Raw genomic sequence first — 3,922 nt, 5'->3', positions numbered from 1 at the left:
TTTTTATTAAACTTTGCCAACTGTACAAGGTCAGCAGGTACTACTACTGGGTTCTATGTGGTATTTACCATAATGCCCCAAACTTCTGTTTCCTCAAAGATGCTCTGGATTCTCTCCTTCCATGCACTATAGTTGTTCTGCCCATCCAGCCTGTCTTCAACTCTCAAACCCAATGACATGTTTCACTGTCCTACCAAACTGAAATTTTCAAATCTGTGGTAAAGTTTTCTGTTTTCTGTGTAAAAATCAACTTGCTGTAATTTTCACTTTGCTATCCCAAACTGCACTTTTTAGCCAACCAAGCTCTGATACCATGAAGAAATTTCAACCCCCACTCTGGTTATCAGTTTTCCTTATCACTCCATGCATTTAGTTTAAAATCCAAGCATGATAAAAATTCTAAAATCTGGAAATGATAATATTTTTCTAAAAACACAAATTTAGAGATTTCACAACTGCTGAAATTGCAGAAATAAAACACAGCAAAATTATGACAGCAACACAGAGAAAATAACACAGTGATTTTTGGTCAATGTGACCCTGGAAAAACCCCCTACAACTCTTGGTAAAATCAGTTTGAGAGCTCTTCTTTATTTTTGAAAATGTTTTTACAGAGAAACTAAAATACACAGTAAAAATTCCAACAACCACAAATTACAACTTATCTCGATTTCCATGCTTGAACTCCACCTCGAACATTGTGTCAATCAGCAAACAACCAAAACAGAAATTTTTATAGCAATAAAATAGCATTAAATGTTGTACGGCCAGCCTCAAAAAATGTGCCCAGAACTTGCTATCCCTCTTCCTCGATTTTTGTGCCTTTCTCCTGCTGTACAATTTTCCTTGGGATGCATGCCAATAAATGTTGCTGCCCAAATTTGCTGAAATGTCTTCTTATTGTTCTCCTTCACTTCCTCACTACTTAGAAATTTTATCCTTTCTCTCTCTTCTCTTTATTTCAAATGCTCATGAAAGAATGAATTGATATTTTCCTCTTCTCTTCTCTTTTTATTCTCTAAATGACCTTTTGGGTTACCTTAAGATCTAATGGTTGAGATTCATTTATATCTAGGGATGAGAATAAATATGCATTTAATTCTCACTTTCTATTTTTTAACTCAACCACTTAAATAAAGACCCACTTAACCTTTTATTTCCATAGTCACTTTTTCACTTTCTAATTCTTCATTCACTTTAATAAAGTCACCTTTAAATTAGAATGTAACTATACCACTTATAAAGTCACTTTTAAATTAGAATTTAACTTTACCACTTATAAAGTCACTTTTAAATTAAATTGACTTTATCACTTATAAAGTCACTTTAGGAGAAAAGTAAAAAGTAAATTTGGACACTTTCCCTAGGCCAAAGATCAAAGCCTTAGGGAACCACTTGTCCTCTGGCACCCAACTTTTAACATGACGGGACATGGATATGGCAATCGGCCGGGAAACTTTGCGATATGTGATATCGCAATCGCAAAAGTTAAAAAGGGAGACAAGTAGATATATATCACAAAAAGGGAAGGGGCCAATAGCGATTATGTTTTGTGGGTCCCGGCGCTTAAAAAGGGTTTCGGCATGATTTCTGAATGTTTTAAAACATTTCAAAGGGGAATGAGAAACATGGCTAGAGTTGGCTATACAACGGGATTTTGGCTAGAGTTAAAAAATGGGTCAATTGTTATAGACAATTTTGTGCCTTGCAGCATCAGGCATGAATTGTCAATAATCCAAGGGATCCAAATTCCCTAAACATGATGTTCCTACCCCTAGAGGAACAAGGTCAGCAAACCAACAGCTCTCAGATCAGTTCTCCACCTGAAAACACTCAAAAACAAGCAATCCTGAAATCAAAGCAGGTGCTCCACTAGGCTTCTGCGCTGAAACTCAACTCCTCCATGGTGTACCTGCGTTGCAAAGCAAGTGGAACAAAGGCCACCTGCGCTGAGCGAGATGGGACAAGTGGCACACTGAGTCATTGCTCTGGAATCTTCCAAAAATGACACTTGGATCAGGGATTTCGCCTTGTGATGAGTCAGAGGCTCTGTTTCTCCAAGTGGAAGCAAGGTTCTCCAAGTGGACTCAAGAACTGAAGATCAACTGAAGAGAGAGAGGACACAAGGCAGCTACACATCAGTTGCAAGCTGACTCATCCTTTCTCAATTCATCTATATATTGAGCTCTCTCCTATGAGCTCAGGAGGCTGGAATTTTGTGCAAAGTAATGATATGCTGTTGGTTTCACTATAGAACTATTGGGTGATTGCTTGAAGGAGGTGAAGAGGAGAAATTCTTTCTGCTGGGAGGTGTTGCTGGATTGGGGCCTTCAATGGTTGTAACACTCTCAGAACTTTACTTCTTCTATTAATAAAAGCTATTGAGGTTCTTCTATATGCATTTGTTTCAATGATGTGTTGTGATAATTGTATATTTGATTTATGCTAATCATTGAATCAGTTATGATTGCATGCTTCTTGTAGTTTCTTTCTTTGTTATTTTACAGGATCTCATTGTAGCTGGGCCAGTAAAAGAGCAAGGAGCTGAGAGCAAGCAAGCAAAGAGAAGAGTTTGGATTCGACATTAAGCGCAAGGCAACGGTTAGTGCATTTCTTCATTCTCTCTTGCTTTCATAAAGAAGTAAACCTTAAGTAGTTTTCTTTACAGTTGTTGCTAAGGTACTATCACCCTTAGAGTGGGATAGGGTCATCCGAATCGGATACTTTTCCCTACAACAAACTGGCGACTCCACTGGGGATCGTATCTGTTTGATTGTTTGTAGTATTTTGCTATTCATTTCCTGAACAAAAGAGTACCAAATCGAAAAGCTTTTGACTATATCAAAAGCGAAGTAGAAGGCAGCTACTATGGCTCATTTCTGAGCATGTTCATGATTTGAAGAGCTGATCTACAAGGATCCTTGTAAGCTCTTAGTGATAGCTCTTCATCCTCCTAATCATCCCTTTGTGTGTGCTTGACTGATTGCTTCTGATTTGAGCAAAAACTGTGCATTTTTTAGAAAATTGTGACCCAGAAACTGAGAAAACGCAACTTTCGTTTTCCAAAGCAGGTAGTACACAGGCTACCTGCTTTGCAACGCAGGTCCCAAAGGGGCTACCTGTGCTGAGAGCCAGACTGGCTGTGCAGCACCTGCGTTGGCCCAATTTTGCCTAGTGCAGATGGGGTTTCCTCCCTTTTTCTTGCCTGTTTTCACTATAGATTTGGCTGCCAGTTACCAGTCTTGTACCTGTTCTGAAACCAATCTTACTTGCCATCATTCCGCCTCTGTTATATAGCGAAATTGTACTTGTTCTTTTGTATTTCTTACGTCATTTACAATTTCCCATAACGAAAGTAAACTAGTCTTGCTTTGGCCTCCTAGATCTGAACCTGTGTTAGGCATTTTGCTGGTCTAAAGAGTTAGCTTGTTTGTTGTCCATAGCTGATTAGTCTTTTTACTTTCGTCATTATGGTTTGATTTCATGTATTTCCAGTGATTAAACAAGTAAATCTTAAGGTGTCTTTTGATTTTGGACAAGCTTGTTTGTTTTCGCTTTAAATCGAAATCAAAGTTATATAACAACTTTCGTTTTGTAATACATCAACATTAAGAAAGGGAAAAGAAAATACATGCATTGTGCATTTTGCATTTGACTGTTTACATGCTGATTTAGGAAATTTTGCATTAGTGTGTGCTCTATGATCTGTGTGAAAAGATTTGCCTTTCTTCTCCTCAGTAGTTAAGATTTTCAAAGTTGAAAGATTGAAAAGTTTGCTTCTCATCTTAGACTGCATTCAGGAATTTGTTACATACATCTCGTGGTGATCCTTAAAGGCAAACTACTAAGCAAGATCAACATTAAAATAAATTCAATTTACATAACAACGCTTTGTAACATAACGCAAACACATAGAGGTCTA

The sequence above is a fragment of the Pinus tabuliformis genome, chromosome 8 (genome assembly GCF_031772625.1).
Source record: "Pinus tabuliformis cultivar Carrire ecotype Pingquan chromosome 8, CPIR1, whole genome shotgun sequence".
NCBI lineage: Eukaryota > Viridiplantae > Streptophyta > Pinopsida > Pinales > Pinaceae > Pinus > Pinus tabuliformis.
Note: the sequence above shows the minus strand (reverse complement) of the source record.